At 41.3% G+C, this 22,750-nt stretch overlaps 8 non-coding genes across 8 annotated transcripts; 2 read left to right on the top strand and 6 right to left on the bottom strand.

The window, feature by feature from the left end:
- Positions 1-3,326: 3,326 nt before the first annotated feature.
- Positions 3,327-3,398, bottom strand: TRNAA-CGC. The gene has a single exon. It is a non-coding gene; the product is annotated as a tRNA-Ala (tRNA).
- Positions 3,399-7,576: 4,178 nt separating this feature from the next.
- Positions 7,577-7,648, bottom strand: TRNAA-UGC. The gene has a single exon. It is a non-coding gene; the product is annotated as a tRNA-Ala (tRNA).
- Positions 7,649-8,341: 693 nt separating this feature from the next.
- TRNAF-GAA lies at positions 8,342-8,414 on the top strand. Its single transcript has one exon. It is a non-coding gene; the product is annotated as a tRNA-Phe (tRNA).
- Positions 8,415-9,142: 728 nt separating this feature from the next.
- TRNAT-AGU lies at positions 9,143-9,216 on the bottom strand. The gene has a single exon. It is a non-coding gene; the product is annotated as a tRNA-Thr (tRNA).
- A 3,965-nt stretch (positions 9,217-13,181) lies between these two features.
- Positions 13,182-13,288, bottom strand: LOC122430196. The gene has a single exon (XR_006266275.1). It is a non-coding gene; the product is annotated as a U6 spliceosomal RNA (small nuclear RNA).
- A 585-nt stretch (positions 13,289-13,873) lies between these two features.
- TRNAF-GAA lies at positions 13,874-13,947 on the bottom strand. The gene has a single exon. It is a non-coding gene; the product is annotated as a tRNA-Phe (tRNA).
- Positions 13,948-17,635: 3,688 nt separating this feature from the next.
- TRNAL-AAG lies at positions 17,636-17,717 on the top strand. The gene has a single exon. It is a non-coding gene; the product is annotated as a tRNA-Leu (tRNA).
- Positions 17,718-20,622: 2,905 nt separating this feature from the next.
- TRNAA-AGC lies at positions 20,623-20,694 on the bottom strand. Its single transcript has one exon. It is a non-coding gene; the product is annotated as a tRNA-Ala (tRNA).
- Between the last annotated feature and the right edge of the window lie 2,056 nt (positions 20,695-22,750).

Genomic DNA, 22,750 nt, shown 5'->3' on the forward strand with positions numbered 1-22,750 from the left:
GCGGAGCGCTAAGCTCCCTATGCACGGTCCATTCCTCTTCACTTCATATTTTTATTATTATTAAGAAAAGAAAGTTCTTCAGTCATGTCCGACTCTTTGTGACCCCAGGGACTGCAGCATGCCAGGCTTCCCTGTCCATCACCAACTCCCCGAGCTTGCTCCAACTCATGTCCAGGGAGTCGGTGATGCCCTCATACCATCTCATCCTCTGTCGTCCCCTTCTCCTGCCTTCAATCTTTCCCAGCATCAGGGTCTTTTCAAATGAGTCAGTTCTTCGCATCAGATGGCCAAAGTATTGGAGCTTCAGCTTCAGCATCAGTCCTTCCAGTGAATACTCAGGGTTGATTTCCTTTGGGATTGACTGGTTTGATCTCCTTGCCGTCCAAGGAACTCTCAAGAGTCTTCTCTAACACCACGGTTCAGAAGTTCAAACTGTTAACTGTCTGGGTTAACAGTTCTCAAACCTAGATGAGCAACAAAATTATCTGGGGAGGCATTTCCACTACACAGATTCCACACCTCCACCCCCATCCCATGATTCTTTGAGTTCAGGGGCCATAAGGTAGAGATGGGAATACATATATTTATGAAGTCACCCCACAGTTCCCCAGGTTCGGGAACCATTGCATTCTAGTCTAAACCCGTTTATCTCTGTGTTAGTGGGTCTCTTAAGGCTGCCTATATTATTCACCAAGTTAGTTTTACAAGTCATTTCACTTTGGGGACTTCCCTGGTGATCCAGTGGCTAGGACTCTGCACTCCCAGTGCAGGGGGCGGGGGGGCGGTGGGCAGGTTCCATCCCTGGTCAGGGAACTAGGTCCCATGTGCATGCTGCAATTAAGACCCAAAGCAGACAAGAAACAACTTTTTAAAAAGGGCTTGTATTAGGGACTTTCCAGAGCCAACTGAGCTTCAATCAGGCTTTTTTTTTTTTTTTTTCTGAAGGGGAGGAGCAAGGGAGGAATGAAAGAGTTGATATATAATTCATTCCAGTATTCAGAAAAATACAGGTTTTGCCTTGTGAGAAAAAGCGAAAGAGAAGACACAATGATCTAGAATTACCCCTAAAGCTCATATTTGGTCACCACAGATTTTGGCAACAGGAGGAAAGCATCTCTTCGGTATACCTCTGTGATGACTGAGGTTCAAATATTTCTCCAAGAGCATTGGGTGGGGGTGGGAAAGTTGTTATAGAAGTTAATTATCTTAGCCATTCTTGCTCAGCCTCCTAAATATTAATACCCTCTTACGCATATTTGTGGATCTCAGAAACAGAACTGCAAAGTCCCCAAGACAAAGCCACTGACCCAATCTTGCTGGGCTCCAGACTTTGTTAGAGGGACTGTCGGCAGCAACATATACTTAATGTTTTTCATTTGGAAACCATTTTCTCTTTCCATCTGGATCTAAACTCCCAAGGAAACTTTTTAGGTTCTGCTCTTTTGTACCTTTCTTCTAGCATTTCCACTTGGGGTTCATAGCCAGAAGCATTGGAGGTGCAGGCACCTTGATGTGATGATGTGGGAAATCTGCCATCCGGAGGAGGTTACCAAAAGAAGGAGCAACACCTTCAGAGTTCCAGCCTGAGGGCACTTGAGTTAACATGGGCATGCATGTCATGGCTGAGGCTTCAGATACTAGGGTTCAGATACTCCCTTCTCCTAGAAACATGTATCCAAAAGATGGATTCTCTCAGGGGTTACAGGGGCCAGAGTGTTCTTTATGGGAACTTCTGATGTCTCACGGCTTTTGACAGTTGCCTGAGAGATTCACTAAGGGAGTAGAAGGGCTGTGTGCCAAATAGAGTGGGGATAATGAAGAGCAAAAGGAAAAAATACCCTGAGAATCCATGGTTGGCAAAATGGAAAAAGGTGGCATAAGCTATTTTTCACCCTTTGTCTACTCGCTCATGTCAGGAGTCTAGAGAATGAAAAAAAAAGAAGAGAAAAAAAGAGAAAGAAAACTCTTTCGTTGAATCTTTGCCCTGAAATAGTTTAGACAGCAGCATTGCAACATACTTGAGTGGAGACAGCCCAGAGATGGCCCTGGTGGGAAGGGGCTTTGTGGCTTGGCTGGTTTGAGCATCTGTCCAGGGTTTGAATCCAGAGGAAGCTGAGCTTCTGACGGACCTCTGCTTTCCTGTGATCTTGAATGAACTAGGAGTCAGCTTTTAGTTTCTCCAAATGAGGGAAATTAGACACTATTTTAAAAATTTTGACTTCATGTTTTAGAACATCCTCTTCTAATACAAAAGTTATCTTGCAAAGTCTTTGGTAAAGAAAAATGGAACAATTTCTGTACATTCACCTGACACTCAACTTGCACAGAAAACAAAGCAGAGAGCAACGATATTCAGGAGTTTGTGCTGATTTCTAAATAAGTGGTTTCTGTTTGCTTGTTTTTTTAACTACAAGCAACTTATATATCTATTCTTTTTTCACCCAGACACCTTTGGCCACATCTTCTGGGACGTCAGTATGGTGTTACATGAGGTGTTGTTAATTCATTTAATAACAAGAACAGAAAAGTGAAGTTCAGTGAGGAAATGGAGAAGGTAAGGAATCTAAGGCTGCTGTTCACAGGGTTTCTGAGATTCTACTTTAGTTAGGCGTTTTGGTTGAGGGGGTGGTGGGGAGTTAGTGAGTGTCTTCTAGTACACATTTTGTGTAAATTTCCTGTGGAAGTCGATTTAATATGGAATAAAATGAGCGTGAGCTAGTTCTTTCAAATCATGTTTTAAACGTTTGTGTGGCAAAGGTTTTGCTAAATGCCACCTCACCTTGAGCCAACTTCCACCCACTCACCGAGAAATACTAGGCGTCTGTTGCCTTGCACCCTATCTCAGATTCTCTGCAGCCCAGGCAGGAGTGGCAGGTGTGGGCGTGGCGGTGGGAGCTGGGGAGAGAAAGGCATAAGGAAACCAGAGGGAAGCTTTTCTGTTCCTCCCCTCTTAGACCAGCCAGTGCTCAAAAAAACTAAGGAAACTTCGAGGAACTGCTTATTTGTTCTTATTTCCTTCCTTTCCCCATCCTGCTACTTAGGGATCCTTTCAAATGGGTCCCAAAATGAATGGGTCAGTTAATACGACTGCAGACTTGGTGCTTCTGTCAGAGGAAATGCCGACGAGTGTGGTTCCTATTTTTCTTCTCTTCCTTCTTTTTTCCTTCTGTGAAAGCCCTCATTGGATGGCACCAACGTCCTTGGAGTAGAAATGGTGTAATATTAAAGAGAATCCATTGGACTACATTAAAAAAAAAATAGGGGCAAAGGAAATGTGACAACATGTGTAACAAAAATGAAAGGGGTAGATGAGGGAAAAACACAGATGGAGGAGCCGGGGTTTGAACCCGGGGCCTCGTACATGCGAAGCACGCGCTCTACCACTGAGCTACACCCCCTACTACAAAGGAGCTCTTTGGGGATCATTTATAAAATATTACTTTTCTTTTGCGATTGGATTTATTTTCTGGTGGAAAAAATCCATTGAATTTAATTCCACCGCTTGTGAACTTATTAAACTGGATATTACCTAGCGGCTTCAGTAAAGTTATAGTCCGATTGACGGGAGTTTCTAGATTCTAGGACTTCCCCACTCCTGTTAGCCTGCTCCAAGGTTCACTGAGAGGAAACCAGTGACAACTGCTTTCTTTCACCAGAAAGTCACAAATTTCCAACACAAATCTTCAGCAGTACCGGCTCAGATGAAGTGCTTTACAGAGGCGGCAGAACTGAATCCCACACCAGGTAGGGTGGGATGCTCGGCCAACGTCCTTTTCCCAGCGGACTGGCGTTGTTCCCTCACGCACTACCGCGTGTTCTGAGATTGTCTTCAGGTCTGATTCTAAGCCAGGGGTCCCGCACCTCTTGAGCGCTGTTCTCAAAGGACTTGGGCGGGGGGAAGCTTTAAGGTTCTATCAATTAAAAACAACAACAACAACAACAACAAAACTGACAAGGGAATTCCCCGGAGGTCCAGTAGTTAGGACTCCGTGCTTTCGCTGCCGAAGGCGTGGGGTTTAGCCCTGGTGGGGGAGTTAAAATATCCTAGGGCGGTCAAAAACAATAACAACAGCAAAAAGCACTGACATTTTTCTAGTCTGGGGGAAGAAAGGGCAAACGCAGGGTGGTGAAACAAGATTGGAGAACCTAGCAAACTGTCAAACTGGTTTCCCTGAGAGAACTTATTATCATAATGCGAAAACCTACGACAGATATAGATACTTCTTAAAAAGAACCCTAGAAATCTTCAGAACACGACAATTCGAGGCGCTCCTCGAATTGGAAAGCAAAGCAGATAGAAGTGATGTGCAGGAAAGAGCAGAGTAATCGCTTCCATAACAAGCCCCAAGCCTTATACTGTACATCTTTATCGTGATGTTTCGTATGATTTTGACGGAAGTAACACAAGAAGCTTTTCATTTAATCGCTTGAAAATACTGGACAAAGTATTTATTGGTGAAGGCAGGGACGATGGAAGCACTCAATTCTGATTTTTCTTGTTTTAGCCTTCTAAGCCCTTTTCTTGAGCAAGTGAATTCAGAAGCATTTGTATCAGGGAGACATGTTACAGGAAGGAGAATTTGTTTTGACACAAACTATGGGCTTTTCAAATCATGGGAAAAGATTCCCGATTTTAGTCCAAACCTGTAAAGCTCTTCCAAACTGAGCTATGTTGACCAAATCTCTACTGTCATTACTAATAATTTTCTCTACTTAAAGTCTGAAAACACGACGTTCCTTGACAGATATTGTTGCCTTTTTCTCTCACTGTGAGAAAGTTGGGGGTTGATATCCTGCCGCCTTTGGTAATTTCAACTACGAGCAACAATCCATGTGAGAGAGAAGTGGGAGGGGAGAAAAATCAGTGGGTAGGTTTTCTTTTTCTCAGCCTTCAGTCTTTCAGTTGACAGAGACACAGCTGAGAATACAAAGGAAACTTAGCAAAAATTGACTATGAGCCTCTTTCTCTTTCCTTTGTATCTTTCTTTTTCTTTCCGTTCCTTGGTAAACTGTGATATATAACAAAAGAGGGCATGGGCTCACTCTCTTATTTCCTCTTACCTTACTTGTGCTGATGCAGTTAGGTTGATAGATGTCAGAGTCATAGAATTCAAAGAAATCAGCTTAAAGGCAATCTTTTGGGTAATGGATTTACTTTGGATGTGAGCAAGGGGGGAAAATGATAAAAAGAAATTTTTTAAATGGGGAAAGGTGGAAAAAAAAATAAATGGGGAAAGGTGGACGTATTCTTGAAATACAGTATTGATGAGGAAAGGGAAAAGCAATAATGGAGTCCAAGATTCCCTGGACTCCCCTAAATGTTTACCTTATGTTCTATTAGTAAGCTACACACTACATAGACCCTATACTTCAGTAAATCTTCTATAACTGATGATTCCTGATTCTTACTGAGGAGTCATTTTTCTTTTTTCCTTACACTGTTTCCAACTTTTATACAAAAGCCAGATGGAACTTGGCTTTCTTCCAGGAATGTCTTCAGAGCATGTTAGGGTGTTGCTCCACTTCTCACATCCTGCTGTTGTCTTTGACTGGATTCTGAGAAGCAGGGTATTGAGGGGGCAAACCCAGGGCTGCAATAGAATGAGAAAGCATAAATGTATACAATTCAGTGATGTTTTGCTCTGTCCTAACTGAGATAAGAAGGCAACTTTCGAGGTTCTTTCAAGGACCAGCTAGATAAATAAAACAGTGAATTGAATGATGAGAGGCAAGGGAGAAACTTGGTGGATGCTGATAGACTAATACAGAATTAGGGCTCTTTTTGAAGTCCAACACTTAGGAAGACTTGCAAGTAGATTGGTGTATGCAGATACGGATGTTTCACAAAGCTAGTAAAAATAGAGAAAGTGGTGGGAATTCTGTTTGTGGTTATTATTGGTTTGTTGATTTATTTTTGCATAAGGAACATAAGGTGGGACAATAAAGGGGAAATAAAGTTGAGTTGGGGTTTGTATATAACATATTGTAAATGCCGACAAGATAGCTTCTTGAGGATGTCAACCTCCACATATTATATATATAACCTGAAGCTGGAATTCTGTGGACATCTCTGAACCTCAGGTTTGGACATCTATGTGGCTAGGAGTAGATGGCCCCCCAAAGCAGGTAGAGTGAGAACTTAAAGCTACACATTAAGACATGGAGGTAAAAAAAAAAAAAAAGACATGGAGGTAATGGAATTTCCCTAGCAGTTCAGCAGTTAAGACTGCTTCCACTGCAGGGGCTACAGGTTTGAACCATCATGACATGGCTGAAAAAAGTTCTAATAGATAAGGAGGTTATTATTAATACATGAGATTGCATCTAGGTTGATCTCATTCTTTTTTTTTTTTGTTTAAACTGTTTATTGCTGCCCTAAAATTTCCTTAGAAGAAGACCAATAAAAGTCCCATTTTCTACCATCAGCTTCCAGGTAAAGTGATTATCTCTGCAGAAACTGCATATCTCTTAAGCCATCTGTGAAAGAAAACAGCATCAATTCCACCAGTCCCCAGAGGACAACTTTGAGCAGAAATACTGTTCGTGGGCTCTGGTTTATTGAAAGGGAATGTCTTCTGCCCCCACAACACACACCTGCTACTGAGCATCTGTTTCTCAACTCTTGGAGAATTCAGTGGGAAGGATGGGAAGGAAACAGAGAGATGGTTGACTTTGTAGAAGCCAAGACCTCTCCGTTACTTGAATTTATTTTAAAATCAGGTGTTCTCTAACGGCAGAGGAGGAACATCACTTTTTTCCTTGTTTCCAAAATCAAAGTGGGTCAATGGTGGAGCTTTCTTTGTCTTTTTCCAGGCTCTTACTGGAGAAACAGGAGAGGAGCCCTTGTTGGAATTCATGTGTTCTCTTCCAGGTATATGATAAAAGTTCAGGAATAATTGTCTATCTAAAGCATTTGGTTTGCAGCACAAAGTGATTTTTCCAGGAATGGTTGGAATCCTGCTCACAGCACCGTCATTTTTTTCATGACTACTATCCTTAGGATTATTCAGGCTAACTAAATTGCACATGGGTTTCTTTCTGCTCTGCTTCCCCCTTCTTACTTTGGATCTTCCTTCTCTTAAGTGGTATTGTTAAGATACTGCTACTGCTGCTAAGTCACTTCAGTCGTGTCCGACTCTGTGCGACCCCATCCCTGGGATTCTCCAGGCAAGAGTACTGGAGTGGGTTGCCATTTCCTTCTCCAATGCATAAAAGTGAAAAGTGAAAGTGAAATCGCTCAGTCATGTCCGGCTCTTCGCGACCCCATGGACTGCAGCCTACCAGGCTCCTCGGTCCATGGGATTTTCCAGGCAAGAGTACTGGAGTGGGGTGACATTGTTAAGACAGTCCAGGTGAAAAAGCTGGTTAAATTGGTGGCATTCCTGCATGTGGAATAAAACTATTCTTTTTGTTGTTTTCTTCTCTTGTTTCTTCCTTCTGCTTTTCTAGCAACAATATTTACTTTCCATGTGAGGGAGGTGGGGAAAAGTAAGGAAAGGTGGAAAAGTAAGAGAGCAGAGTCCGCAGGACTGAAGGAACATATATAATGTACATTAAAGAGCAGGGGGGTAAAAAGTGGAGATGCCGGGGATTGAACCCGGGACCTCATACATGCAAAGCATGCGCTCTACCACTGAGCTACATCCCCCTGTTGCAGTTTCTTCTTATTTCCATATATTAGGAAATAAACCCATTTTCTGCATTCTTTGGCAAGGCTATTTTGTTAGAAAATCTATTCTGCTAACTCGGCGCCTTCTACAATTTTTAAATCAGTTTTTTGTTTTTTGATGAATGGTTTTTGCCCAAGAATAGTAAATTCTGAATCCAAACTGTTACTATTCCTGCTCTTAGTTTCTTCTCAGCCGGGTCAGACCTAGGCCAAAAGACTATGGCAGAGTAGATGGGACAGTGTAAAAGACAGCAACCGGCTCACTAGAAATCATCACCAGTAAACAGAAAACTGATCCCACATCAACAAAAATTAATCCCTTTCTCAGCATCTTTGAAGATTATGCAAGAATGAACAAAAAGAAGAAAAAAATAAGGAACTCTAAGAAATTTTTAAAAATATATTTTCCTGTAATATTCTGAGCCGTGTCAGAGGAGCAGAAAAATTTCCAACGAATCCCTATGACTTTCCTGTCTCTCACCTTCTCCTACCATCCCACATCGCCAGGAATTGAATGCAAGTGCCATACACATAAGACCGTCCAAACTTTTTGGGTGGGTAAATATTGTGGACCATTAACAACACTTGCGAAACCTGAAACCTTCTAAAAATGGGTAGAAAAACAGTCTCAATTTTGAAAAAATAGATGTTTGGAAAACTTATCTTCGAGGAGCCGAAATAGCTCAGTTGGGAGAGCGTTAGACTGAAGATCTAAAGGTCCCTGGTTCGATCCCGGGTTTCGGCAGCCTGAGTGTTTTAGTTTATATCCAAGAGGATGAAGCCATTCTAACACCTCCCGATCTCGTACTTGACGTCCGATGAGCTTGAGCAAGGGAAATACCCGCAGTGAGAGTGGCCAGGTGCACAACGATTGCAATGTTCTGTGGGTTTTGGTGTGCAAGATGGGTAGTAAAGTTCATGCTTATAATTTATGATGCTAATTGTGCTTAATTATAGCGACGTCAAGTAGCAAATTTTAAAATACCATAAAAGGTCGAGAGAGTGAAGAAAAAATAAAGCTAAATTTATGTTTTACTATCTTAGCTGATACCTTTCCCCTGTTTTCTGAGTAAGGGAACTTACATTTTCATTTTGCTCTTGTCCCATACATATGTACCCGGCCCTAACTTTTTACATGAAATTAGGCTTGGAATGCCTGAGATAACATTGCAAGAAAAATCCCGAGGCAAGATGTGGTTTGTATATGCAAAAGGAAACATCAAGAAAATAGGAAGTGTACTAAAATCATCGTCCTGCGCTTTGCTTTCTTAATATAGTCCGGGATCGTGCGGATGTACCATGTACTGATGTACCAAAATCAGTTCCATTTTGTTTCCAAAACCTTTGGAAACTACCTATTATGTCCAAAGTTGGAGGGTGGAATGAGATTGAAGGTATGGGGGAAAAACCTGCCAAAACCGAATTTTAAGAGCAAAAGGTATACCTGGAGAAAGGTCCAGGTTACAATCAGGAAGGCCCCGCTGGGATTCGAACCCAGGATCTCCTGTTTACTAGACAGGCGCTTTAACCAACTAAGCCACGGAGCCCACGCTGTAACCCCTATTTGGTTTTCTTCTGTCAGAGAATGCTTACGTATTAATGTATTTCAGAACAGGGTCTGAGGTGAGTACGATATATTCGTCTGTTTTTAAGAAGACGGAGGGGAAGAAGGGAGAGGGGGAGATACGAGTTTAAGATTTTTTTTTTTAATTTTTAACGTAATCCTAAGTCATTTTATCTTCTGTTTTACTTTGAAGTTTCATTCCGACCTTTCTTACCTGTTCAAGGTCCCTAACTTTCTCTGGAAAACATATATGAAAATATATCAATATTACTTGATATATGCTTAGTATATTATTAATAGATAAAATTTAAATATATTAACATTAATGTTATAATAATAGCAAAGTCAACCATAAGCAACCTTCCAAGGTTGAGAGGAAAATTACAGAAATGCTATAGACCAACGTCAGTAGTACCAAGACCTGGAAAATGACTTGAGAACTTGATGAAAGTAAAGATTCTTGGACCCACCATGCAACTCCTGAGTGAAGTAAAAATAAGGCATGAATCTTTGTAATTTAAAATCTTCTTCAGATTATATTGATGGCCAGCTAGGTTAAAGAACCGCCACTGATCTAGAAGGTAGAGTGAGTGCAAGTAAGGCAATCTGGTGACAAGTTTCATCTGGAAGAGGTAGGTTAGGAAAGGGGGAGGTAGGGCAGAAGACTCCTGGAGTCTTGAAGAAAGGTAGGCAACAGAGGCTGGGGAATTTACCACAGTATATCACATTTACAATAACCAGGCTTGGCTTAGAAACAATAGCAATGAGACAGTTAAAAGAGAGAGAGAATTACAAAATTTTGAACGGTGGGGGGTGGGGGGTGGAGGGTGGGGGGAGAATGATGATAACTTACACAGTTCAGTTCAGCGCTCAATCGTGTCTGACTCTTTGCGGCCCCACGGACTGTAGCAGGCCAGGCTTCCCTGTCCATCACCAACTCCCCCAGCTTGCTCAAACTCATGTCCAACGAGTCAGTGAGGCCATCCAACCATCTCATCCTCTGTCGTCCCCTTCTCCTCCTGCCTTCAATCTTTCCCAGTATCAGGGTCTTTTCCAGTGAGTCAGTTCTTCACATCAGGTGGCCAAAGTATTGGAGCTTTAACTTCAGCATCAGTCCCTCCAATGAATATTCAGGACTGATTTTCTTTAGGATTGACTGGTTTGATCTCCTTGTCAGTCTGGTATTATAATTCATTCTGTTGGCATCTTCTTTATCTGGCCAAAGAATTGTCTTTTTTTTTTTTTTTTTAAAGTTAACTGATTTGTTGTCTTAGAATTTTGTAACAGAACGTGTAGTTTGCAACAGTTTCTTGCCTTGACATGAATGAATGAGCCAACTCCACTGGGCGTCCTGGAGTGGAGTCCACATAGGCTGAATCAGAAGTTCCGGCTGTAGAACATGCTCTATCACATTCTGAGTTTGTTCTCAGTTCTTGCTACAGGCTTCATCTTGTGAGTTTTGTTCCAAATAGTATCAGAACAAAACTTCATATCTGCACCTATTCTTCGTTATCCTTTGAGGGAGGGAAAATTTTAAGAGCAAATATGAGACGGCAGAGTAGGGTTGGCAGTGAGAACAAATCCATCCAATTCCTTTCCTTCCAAGAATGAAGTAACGGGAAAGATGACACAGAAATTACAAAGAATAAAATTAAACAGCTGAAGTCTCTGAGATGGGATCACTTTTGTCTATGCAGTTGATGATAGCCATTCTCCCGCTCTGCAAAGCCTTTTGCCTTTAGCTGCTGACTTCTCTAGTGTTTTCTGTGTGATTTTTTGAGGTGTACCAGGCAAGGTTTCCTTAATATATGTATATATGCTGACAAAGATTTGAGAGCGTGGAATTCCCATCCTCTCTATTTCAGTCCTCTAGACAAGTCACTTCAAAGACGGAGGATAGTGTCTGTGGTCAGAAGGCTTCTACACATGAATTAGGAAAGAGTTACTGACTAAATTTGATCATCGCCAAACTCTAGCAACAGACCCGAGTACTCAGTTGGATCTCAGAATCTATGTATTTCAGTCACATTGGAAAACTCTACATTCACTTATTTGAATACTCGTTTTAATAAATTGAGGTTTGGATAGCAACAGCATCCTTGTAAGAAGTGGATTTATTGTGCAGTGTCTACTCATGCAGGTAAAACTCAGATCTATAGACTTTAATGTCTGGTGACTATACTGAGTTGCCCTCAGTAGAGCTTGGAAGCTAAGGAGAGAGTGGAAGAAAATTAGTGGGCAGGCTTTCTGCTCCTCAGTCTGCAACCTGTTTCTTGAGAAAGACAGTTGAGAAAATTGGGATAGAAAATTGTGCTTGGTCTCATTTTTTTTTTCTTTCCACTCATCTTTCAATTGTTTTTGCAAATGAGTCAATAACTGGTTTGTGAATGTGGGTTTGTTATGATTACTGCCCTGGATGAACAGTATCTTTCTTTGTTGTCTCATTCCACCCAGCTTTCCTTGTTCTGACACAATCAGGTTTGGTCATGAATTCCAAAGCCCTTGGAGTAGAAATGCTTGAGTGCTTAAAGCAACTAACTAAATTAGATAGTCTCGAATGTGAGCAGGAAAAGATGAGTAAAGAAATGCAAGATCAAAAGTAAGAAAAAAGAGAGAAAAAAAGAGAGAGGCATGGTCTTCGTGCTCAGTTATGACTGACTCTTTGCAACACCATAGACTGTAGCCCACCAGTCTCCTCTGTTGATGAGATTTTCCAGACAAGAATACTAGAGTGGGTTGTCATTTCCTACTCCAGGGGATCTTCCCGATCCAGGGATCAAACCCACATCTCCTGTATCTCCTGTATTAGCAGTAGTACTGAGCCACTGGGGAAGCCCTCAGACTTGGGGCAGGGGGGAGCCTGAAACCTCAGACATCTTCCATGCTCTGTGATCTCTCCACAACTCAATTACATCCACCCAGACATGTGGCTTCCAAGAAAAATTTCATGACTAATTACCTTCCTTCCTTTTCTGGATGACTTAGAGGACCTAATAGTTGGCAGAATAGAGTTTAGTCTGTGCAGCTCCTTTATTTCCAAATCTCCTACTCTAAGTCTGATCTTACAGGTACATCATGAGAAGGCGCACTGCAACCCAAATGAAAGGACATAGTTACACCCAGTCTTCCCAAAGCTGATGGGCTCTAAGGGCTGCATGCCAAGGGATGCATGAGTAGCACTTGCATCCACCAACACAGAGAAGCCTGTTATGGAACATACCCTTGAGTCTTCAAATGCTCCCTCCTTCCATTTTATTCCCCTCTGCCTACACAGACTGCAAATAAAATGAAAAAACATAATGCAGAAGCATGTGAGAAAGAGTAGTGCATGTCCTTGAGAATTTAACTGCATGTGGGGAAATTAGACACAAAGGATAGATTCACAATAATTATGATGAAAGGATACACCTCCAGCCCGGCACTATGTCTGCAAACCTTGCAGTGACTTTTCCAAGCAGATGCTACAGCTCTGGTTCTTAAAGACACAGAAGACAGAAAGAAAGGAGGAAAAAAACAAAATATTCCTGAGAGCTAGCTATTATAGAGCTTTGGGTTGTTTTTGTTTTTGTTTTGTATTTGTTTTTTTTCCAAATGGAGTTTTCTCAGCAATGAAGAGAATGCAGAAGAGATTTGCAACTAGGACAAAATCTACCAAATGAATTAATTGATTATATATCCAGTAGCTAGGTCTATGTTTGGGTGGTTAATTAGTTAAGCTTTTAAAGTTTTAGTTAAGGAAACAGTGTTCAAATCCTTAGGGGTTCAGTATTGGAGTGTTTGCGCTTATTCTCCAGTTATTGGTGGTGTCAGGATATGACTCCAGTTATTTTTAACTGGTAGAAAGCAACTGAAATCTTGTCTGCTTTTAAAGTTCTGAGTATTTGCAGTAGGATCCTTTACCCTTCCTTTTACCCTAGTGGTTGGTAAAGTATTGCCTGTGAGCTAAGAACAATTTTGGAACATTTCCCTAATTTGTATGTCATCCTTGTGCGATGGGCCATGCTCACTTTCTCTATATCTTTCCAGTTTTAGTATGTGTGCTGCTGAAAGAGCAACATTTTTTATTTTAAAAGGTCAAAAAATACAATGGTATTTTGTGAAACATGAACCTTATATGAAATTCAAATTTAGGTGTTCATATATAAAGTTTTATTCAAACACAACAACCTCATTCATTTACACATCATCTATGGCTGTTTTTAGGATAAACTGTAGAGTAGTTGTAATAGAGATGGTACATGGCACCTTTTCCCTTCCCACTGCTGCTGTGCCCACTACACGTTGCAGTCACTCAGTGATGATTCCTCAAGTTTTTCAGTGTCACACACTTAATATTTTATTATTTACAAAAAATTAGCAGTGGTTACACATCATTTAAAAATAATAAAAGCTGACCTCAACAGTGAGCTTCTTTGGCTGAACCATGATACTTGTTCAGTCTGTCATATCCGACTCTCTCATGACCCCATGTATTGCAGCATGCCAGGCTTCACATGACACTGGGAACCATGATACTGCATCGTGTTCTGGACTTTAACATACTGAAGGAATTAGGGTATCATGAGCATCATCCCAGTGAGCATCTACTCCTTTTTCACAGGAAGACAAATCATCCTCGGTATTCACTAAAATACCGAGCTTGCCAAAACCTGGGGTTGAACCAGGGACCTTTAAGATCTTCAGTCTAACTCTCTCCCAGCTGAGCTATTTCAGCCACCTGAAAAAGAAAGGGTCTCTGACCTTTCTTTTTCAATGTTTAGATTGTCAACTTTGGTTTTTAGAAGGGTTCAAGTTCCTAAAGCATGGTTGGCCAATATATTTGCCCACCCAGAAAGACTTGGGATATACTGTTTTCCATGTATGCCAGTTGGATACGATTCCTGGCAGCAGGGACAGATAAGTACAAATGGAAATTTTAAAGGAGGTATTAGGGAGGGATTCAGTGGAAAGCCTCTCTGTTCCTCTGCATTCTGTAGACACTGTTCAGAAGTAATGGAACCTATAGGCAATATTTTGGAGAATCCCTTATTTTTCCCTTCTTTTTGATCCATACTCTTACATAATCTCCAAAAATGATGAGAAACGTTATCCAGTGATGCTATAAATTTGCTAAAAGAATACAGTATACAAGAGCATTACCAGACTACTAAACACTAGTCACGAAACTCCAACTGACAGGACAGCAACTGTCACAAAAATTAGAAAACTTGAAATGACACATCTCATTGCAACAGTATTTCTTCACACACACAAGAATGTTTTTTTAATGAAGATGAGGTTGCAATCAAGTCAGTCTCTGATTGGCTCCTTTGTAAATCTTGCAAGGAAGCCCATTTACCATGGCAAAGAAATTAAAGTGTTTACTTATACTATCTAAAAGAAATATGCCTAGAGAAAACAAACTTAAGACCACTAATCTTTGGGTAAAAATAGTTGATTGAGAATTGAGGGCAGTGGAAGCAAAATCAAGAGTTCATTTTAAAAAGAAGGCAAATGATGTGCCATTTTCATTGTCTCTTGATGAGTCAGTCTACAGATGTTACTGACATTATTCAGCTGTTTATTCAAGGAGACAGTGTCATTTTTAAGTGACTGAAGACATAATCTATGTGGGAAAACTCTATGTGGAAAAACTCCAGGTGAGACTATTTTGTGAGAATTTGAACAAACAATTCATTACAATCTACTGTGATATGTTATAACTGGTAGTGGTGAAATTATGAAGGGAGCAGAAAAAGGTTTTAAAACTTGTGAGAAAGGTAAGCCTAGTGGGCCTCTGAATTTTGGAGGCCAATGGTGAAGTCAGTCCTCCCAGTGGGCCTGACTTCATGCAGGACATGCAACTGTTTATTTTATTTGGAAGGATAGCTGTAGCATAGGGATCCACACTAATTCATGACAGGTGACTAATAGTTTGACTGGCTGACTGGTGCTTGGAAGGAAAATTGCTGAAAAGTGAGGACAGAGAGGTTTGGGAAAGAGACATATGGATGTGCTCAATCGCTCAGTCATGTTCCAGTTCTTTGCAACCCCATGAACTATAGCCCTCCAGGCTCCTCAGACAGATGGATAGATTTTACTAAATGTGCAGAGTCTAAGAATAATTATTTTCCATGTAAATGCTCTCCAATAGAAACCTCCTAAGAAGGGGATCTTAATAGACAGTTAGACAAGATAACCAATTCTGTTGATGTCTGGAAGCTTAGCTTCTCCTTAGCCATCATCACTGTCTTTTTCAGTGGAATTATGAAAAGAATGGCCACAGTGACAGAATGGAAGTCATGTATAGCTCAGTAACATGGACTTCCATACACCAAAACAGATCAGATTGAAGCCACTGCAAAGTGACTAAACTACCAACATGCTTAAAACATAAATAGCATTAACATTGTAAAATGAAATAAATTCAAAACAAAAAGAGTTTGGAAGGAAGATTCAATTAAAAGTCAATCAGTTCAGTTTAGTCACTCAGTTGTGTCCAACTCTTTGTGAGTCCATGGACTGCAGCACTCCGGCCTCCCTGTCCATCACCAACTCCCGGAGTCCACCCAAACCCATGTCCATCGAGTCAGTGATGCCATCCATCCTCTGTCTTCCCTTTCTCCTCTCTCCTTCAATCTTTTCCAGCATCAGGGTCTTTTCAAATGAGTCTGCTCTTCACATCAGGTGGCCAAAATATTGGAGTTTCAGCTTCAGCATCAGTCCTTCCAATGAATATTCAGGACTGATTTCCTTTAGGATGGACTGGTTGGATCTCCTTGCAGTCCAAAGGACTCTCAAGAGTCTTCTCCAAGCCACAGTTCAAAATGATCAATTCTTCGGGTGTTCACTTTTCTTTATAGTCCAACTCTCACTCTATCCATGGCTACTGGAAAAACCATAGCTTTGACTGGACGGACCTTTGTTGGCAAAATAATGCTTTTTAATATATTGTCTAGATTGGTCATCACTTTTCTTCCAAGGAGTAAGCGTCTTTTAATTTCATGGCTGCAGTCACCATCTGCAGTGATTTTGGAGCCCCCCAAAATAAAGTCTGTCACTGTTTCCATTGTTTCCCCATCTGTTTGCCATGAAGTGTTGGGACCAGATGCCATGATCTTAGTCTTCTGAATGTTGAGTTTTAAGCCAACTTTTTCATTCTTCTCTTTCACTTTTAACAAGAGGCTCTTTAGTTCTTCACTTTCTGCCATAAGGGTGGTGTCATCTGCATATCTGAGGTTATTGATATTTCTCCCGGCAATCTTGATTCCAGTGTGTGCTTCCTCCAGGCTGGGGTTTCTTATGATGTGCTCTGCATATAAGTTAAATAAGCAGGGTGACAATATACAGCCTTGATATACTTCTTTCCTGATTTGGAACCAGTCTGTTGTCCCAGGTCCAGTTCTAACTGTTGCTTCCTGACCTGCATACAGTTTTCTCAGGAGGCAGGTCAAGTGGTCTGGTATTCGCACCTCTTTCAGAATTTTCCACAGTTTATTGTGATCCACACAGTCAAAGGCTTTGGCATAGTCAATAAAGCAGAAGTAGATGTTTTTCTGGAACTCTCTTGCTTTTTTGATGATCCAACGGATGTTAGCAATTTGATCTCTGGTTCCTCTGCCTTTTCTAAATCCAGCTTAAACATCTGGAAGTTCATGGCCCACCTACTCTTGAAGCCTGGCTTGGAAAATTTTGAGAATTACTTTGCTAGTATGTAGCTTAGTTGGTAAAGACTCTGCCTCCAATGCAGGAGACCCATGTTTGATCCCTGGGTCAGGAAGATCCCCTGAAGAAGCTAATAGCAACCCACTCCAGTATTCTTGCCTGGAGAATTCCATGGACAGAGGACTTGCCAGGCTACAGTCCATAGGATCACAAAGAGTCAGACACAACTCTGTGACTAACTTTCCTTTCCTTTTGCTAGTGTGTGAGATGAGTGCAATTGTGCGGTAGTTTGAGCATTCTTTGGCCTTGCCTTTCTTTGGGATTGGAATGAAAACTGATCTTTTCCAGTCCTGTGGCCACTGCTGAGTTTTCCAAATTTGCTGGCATATTGAGTGCAGCACTTTCACAGCATCATCTTTTAGGAGATGAAATAACTGAACTGGAATTCCATCACCTCCACTAGCTTTGTTCCTAGTGATGCTTTCTAAGGCCCACTTGACTTCACATTCCAGGATGTCTGGCTCTAGGTGAGTGATCACACCATCGTGATTATCTGGGTCATGAAGATCTTTTTTGTATAGTTCTTCTGTGTATTCTTGCCACCTCTTCTTAATATCTTCTGCTTCTGTTAGGTCTGCTGCAGGGTTGGGGGCACTGGGTGTAACAGTGCGTGAATGGGACCTTTTGAAGGAGATCGCCATTATCTTCATTACCTCCACCATAGTTTGACTCCAGATAAAAAAAATAGGGTATGAAGTGGTAGCGTGGCCGAGCGGTCTAAGGCGCTGGATTAAGGCTCCAGTCTCTTCGGGGGCGTGGGTTCGAATCCCACCGCTGCCAATCTTTTTAGGACTTCCCTGTAGCTCAAACGCTGAAGAACCTGCCTGCGATGAAGGAGACCAGGGTTGGATCCCTGGGTTAGGAAGTTCCTCAGGAGAAGGGAATGGCAATCCACTCCAGTAATCTTGCCTGGAGAATCCCATAGACAAAGAATCCTGGCGGGCCACAGTCCGTAGGGTCGCAGAGAGTCGGGCAAGACTGAACGACTAACTCACACACACACACAAATAACGGAGAGAACACAGCCCCACCCATCAACAGGAAATTGAATTGAAGGTTTACTGAGCTTGGCCCCGCCCATCAGACCCAGTTTCCCCCTCAGTCCGCCTCCTCGCATCAGGAAGCTTCCATAAGCCTCTTATCCATCAGAGGGCAGACAGGCTGAAAAACACCATCACAGCAAACTAACCAATCTGATCACATGGACCACAGTCTCCTCTAACTCAATGAAACTATGAGCCATGCCCTGTAGGGCCACCCAAGACGGGGATAGGTAATGGTGGAGAGTTCTGACAAAATGTGGTTCACTGGAGAAGGAAATGGCAGACCACTTCAGTATTCTTGCCTTGAGAAGCCCATGAACAGTATGAACAGTAAAAGGTCAATAGGAGTAGATATGTAATATTTGTCATAATAACATTAGTGATCCAGGGGATTTTTATAAAATGGCACTTACTTAAAATCTGGGAAACCAGTGAATTTTTATGGCACTCTCATGATTATGTGCGCATGTATTCAAAACAGAGCAACAGTTAAAATGCTGAAGTCATTGATAATAATGAGGGCTTTTGAAGTGGAGCACCCTGAGCCAGAGGCTAAATTCTTCAGTCAAAGGGAAGGAAATGACAATGGCGGAGTGGTGACAAGATCAGGGGAAAATACAGTGCCAGAGAAAGTTTTATTAGTAAGGTTTGCATATCAGAGTGAGGACGCTTCAGAAGGATCTGTAAGCAGCAACTATGCCTCTGCTGGAAGGAATAGTCTTTAATACAATTCAATTATACTGGTTTCAAGGACACGATCCTAGAACATGTTTGGCTGAATCACCAGATACAAGGGATAGGCAGACAGACTGGGTCTCAAGTCTCTTTGAGAAAGTGGAAGGAGTGTCTTTCCTGGTGAAGGTGACTTCACAATGGCATGGGATAGCTTGATAGGGTGCTTCTTGCACGAAAATATTTACCTTGGTTGATTGTGCCCCCTAAGTTAATTCAGAAAACAATTGGCAATTTCATGCGTCTGGTCAATGTCCAAATTTTTAGGCAGGAGAGATGCAAGGTTCCCAGACTCCTGAAATAAAACTTTTACAGTGGCCAATCACTTTATGTGACAGTGTGGTTTCTTGGAAGTAGTCAATTGTTTGAAAAAAAAAACAAAAACAAAAACAAACAAACAAAAAAAAACATTAATTTTAACACAAATCAAACCACTCACCTCTTTTGTGACCGAGAATAACCTTTCTCTTTCTCTCAAATCTCTTACTTTGCACTCAAGTCTCCCTCTACAACACTTACCCCCCCAACCCCGATTTAAGTGAGACACAAAAGCTATTTTACTTCATAAACTGGATTGTATGATCAAATCCATGTTGATTTATCAAAATCATTAATAGGACCACAAAGTTAAACTACTTGTAGGAAAAGGTAGAATTGTCCCACAAGTTTGAAGCAACTGTCCTAAATCTCTGGACACTAGTGTCTTAAATCTGCGTTCTTTGATGTTTCCATAAGTGCTTAGGACTCTAGCTATGTATCTCCATTAGCAACATTTTCAAAAGGTAATGCTCTCTCAAGCATACCCAGCATAAGAATCCAAAACAAGCAGGAGAAAGAAGTTTTCCTGTACTCTTTTTACATCTTTCCTTTTGGGATCCAAACAGGACAGGACAGTTTAGCAAGTCTGCATGGTGAGTGAGCATCTCCTGCCTTCTCAGCTCAAACTTGACCCTGGTGAACATCCATTCCGAGTCTCTTAGAAGAGGGCAAGTACACAAGAGCTTGCCCCTTTGACTGGGGCATTCGCTCCAAACCTGTCATCATGGCCAGCCTTATATGTCTATGATCAGTGCATTTCAGAGGGCCTTGTGTCCAGGAAATTATGCAGCCAATCTGTCCTTCATCTCACCGCTGGAGAATCCTGTGTTCTTCATGCCAGAGGAGGAAGTGTGTTCTCCAAAGTACTAGGGCAAGTTCACTTCAGATTTTCCAACCTCTTAATTTTAAACTTTCTCCAAATCCAGGGAAAACTCCATTGAACTGATTCCTGAAGCTAGTTTGATGAAAGATGAGGTGGGGACATAGTCTAAGTGATTTTCCTGTTCTCTGAACTCTAATTTTCCCCAGTAGTTAATTTTTGTGTAAAGACCTTAGTCAACGTAGGAGTGATTTCTCAGTGACTACAGTGGGTGGTTTTAAAAGGTAGACAAATCTGAAACAGAAAAACAGATGTCAAATATTAACATATTATGGAATCTAGAAAAATGGTACTGATTAATCTATTTGCAGGGAAGGAATGGAGAAGCAGATGTAGAGAGAGGACTTGTGGACACAGTGGGACAAGGAGAGGATGGGATGAACTGAGAAAGTAGCATTGACCAATACGTACTATCATGTGTAAAATGGATAATGGGGCATTGCTATATAACACAGGGAGCCCAGCCTGGTGCTGTGATTACCTGGGGAGAGTAGGGGGAGGGGGAGAGGGAGGATCAAGAGGGAGGGGAAATATATATAATTACGACTGATTCCCCTCGTTGTATAGCAGAAACCCACACAACTTTGTAAAGCAACATTCTCCAATTAAAAAATAAAAAGTGGACAGATACATTTGAACAGAAACACCTGAGCTATGAGTGACAGGGCCATTTTGGCTAGCGCCAGAGAAATCCCACACAAGAAGTTCCAGTTGGAGGTGCCGGGGATTGAACCCGGGGCCTCGTGCATGCTAAGCACGCGCTCTACCACTGAGCTACACCCCCCACAATTACAACCGTTTTGTGGAAAATAATTTAATGGCAATAGCTATCTGCATTGGTTTTCAAGAACCCTAGCCCAGGACAACCTAGCTCTGTTCTGGAGAATCCTGTCCATGTTTTTGCCCTCCTCACATGGAGCTCTTGGCTCTACAAGAGTATGAAGAGCTAGATATCAGAGTAACATCTACTGACTTGCAGTGATTTCTTCTGTTCTACTCTAGGGATGTAGTTGAATTAAGTAAGTTTCCTTACAACATTAAAGAAGACACTAAGTATTGTTTTGTAGACTATATATTTACTTCCTTGGTGGCTCAGATGGTTAGGAATCTCCCTGCAATGGGGGGAAACCTGGGTTTGATCCCTGGGTTGGGAAGATCCTCTGGGGAAGGGAACAATGTCCCCAGTAGAATTGCCTGGAGAATTCCATGAACAGAGGAGCCTGGCAGGCTACAGTCCATGGAATCGCAAAGAGTCAGACAGACTGAGCAACTTTCACTTTTAGTAACAAAGTACCTAGGGAAAAAATCTGTAAACTGGGAAATGTCAGTAAGATTTGTTTTACAAATCATGGATAAATCAGAAATTTGAACGACTCATTCCTGGACAAGATGATTGACTGGAATTACTGCATGTGAGTGAAGAGGTGGCCAGCATAAAAGGATCCCCAAACCTAAGGGGTGGGTATTTCCACTTTTTTTTTGTTTTATGCCATTTAATAAATTGCTTTCAAACTTTTCTCAAATCTAGGAACAAGTTTACTTGAACTGAATCAAGATGCCATTTCCCAGTGAGTGCTAGATAATGAGCATCATTTACTTACCACCAGGTGTAGGAAGGTTTGACTTTTGAGACATTGAAACTTGGTAGGTTTCCCAAGAGCAAGTTGAAATCCTGCTCACAGAACTCTAGGTTGAGTTCTGACCATGGTCAATATGATATATTTGTTGTTTTGGGGTTTTTTTTTCCCAAGCTTTCAAAATAAAAAAAATGGTGCTTTTAAAATGTAGCTGGGGACAAGAAGTGGATAATATTATGGTAATAACAATAGGTTACATTACATGATTATATCACCTCCTTGATAAATAGACTCCCCAAGAGGTGAAGTAACTAACTACCAACAGTTCACAGCCAACAAGTAGCAGGGCAAGTTTCAAAGCCAGGTAGATTTCCTTTAGAGCACCTGCTCCACATCTTTTCTTCTGAGATGGGAATCCTGAAGTCAAAAGGCAACTGGAGATTAGTTTGGATTTATTCCTCTTTGCAAATGTCATTATCACTTATAGGGAAAGAAGTAGTCCTACATAATTAATGTTGAGCAGTTTCCAATTCTCTGGGGAAATGGGGAAGCAAGAAAGCAATGAACTCACAATACTCACCATGAAATAAAATACCTCAAGTCCAGCAATATGGTCTGCAAACCCTGGTGTGACATTTTGTAGGGGACATGACAGCTCTGGTTTTGAGATGCCTAAAGGAATGGAAGACAGTGAGAAAGAAAAACAAAGCATTCCTGAGAGCTGGGTATTTATTATAGTATCTCTTTCAAATGGGATTTTTCCTGCCATAAAAGAATGCAAAGAAGCTTTGCAACTAAGATAATATCTATCAAACGAATTAGTTAAATGTATGTCCAGCAGCTAAACGTATAGATTACGATAGCTCACTAGGTAAGCTTCCAGAATTTTTAAACTGGGGAAACAAAGTTCAAATCCCTAGGGGCTGAGGTCCTTCTGTTTGAATTTATTCTCCACTTATTTCTAACTGGCAAAATCCTACTGAAACCTTGCCTGCTCTTAAAGTTGTGAGTATTTACAGTGAGATCACCTCCTTAGTGGTTGGTTAACTATTCCCAGAGAGCTAAGAATGGTTTGGGAACATTAAAAGTTTGAATAAATAAAGAGAAAACTAGTATTAGTTGACACATGAAGTTTATATGAAGTTCAAATGTCAGTGTCCATATATAAAGTTTTATTCAAACACAGGCACTTCATTTACACATCTTCTATGGCTGCTTTCGAGCTACAACAGAGAGTGGCTGCAACAGAGATGAGAAGTGGCA

This window comes from Cervus canadensis, chromosome 28 (genome assembly GCF_019320065.1).
Source record: "Cervus canadensis isolate Bull #8, Minnesota chromosome 28, ASM1932006v1, whole genome shotgun sequence".
Classification (NCBI taxonomy): Eukaryota; Metazoa; Chordata; class Mammalia; order Artiodactyla; family Cervidae; genus Cervus; species Cervus canadensis.